This window comes from Fulmarus glacialis, unplaced genomic scaffold (assembly GCF_000690835.1).
Source record: "Fulmarus glacialis isolate BGI_N327 unplaced genomic scaffold, ASM69083v1 scaffold24471, whole genome shotgun sequence".
In the NCBI taxonomy this organism is placed as follows: Eukaryota; Metazoa; Chordata; class Aves; order Procellariiformes; family Procellariidae; genus Fulmarus; species Fulmarus glacialis.
In genome coordinates this window covers 2,032-2,744 of record NW_009192478.1, presented here as the reverse complement: position 1 = coordinate 2,744, position 713 = coordinate 2,032, and positions in this window count along the sequence as shown.

Sequence of the window (713 nt, the reverse complement as noted above, 5' to 3'; positions counted from 1 at the left end):
TTTGTACCTAGTCTGTCTGAATTGGCAGTCTGAGAGTTTGACTTGCAAAGACTCCTCATAAGCAGAGAGTTTTAAAAGGTGTTTATGAAAGAAGTTCTAGCGCTGGTAAAACATCACAGTACTATAAAAATCAGTTGTCAGGTTAACCTGTACTGGTATGCCCAGAACTGACAGACTGCTTCCCAATAGTGGTGCTGGTGCTTCAGGGAGACCTGGAAGACAGACCAGAAATAGGCATCATATTAGAACATGAATGAGCAATGCTTTTATAAAACCAAATGTTATTTTGATGTAACAGTCTGAATTTAAGAAAGCTGAGTGGTTTGCCTTTTTAAAAAATTAATTTTTTTTATATATATAAATTTTAAAAAGTATTGTCATTCAACCTTGTTTGGTGAGAGAAGTAGAGGGGACCTGTAACTTTACAAGGCTCCAGCATGAGTTCTGCAGATGCTCAAGTTAAGCAAGGCTGTTGGATGTCCTGGCTTTAGTTTCTGAAGGATTACAGTAAGCAGATGACATACTGTCTTTGTGGGGGACACAGTTGAGAACAACAGGAGAAACAATTTCTGAATTTCCAGTGGATGAAAACTCCTTAAGAGAAAGTGCCAGCTAAAACCTAAGTTTTAGTTATCTTGTTCAGATTTCATGCAACTTTTTGGAAAGCAAGCCATAGGAAGGATGTTGTATGTCCTTAGGTGTCATACAATTTA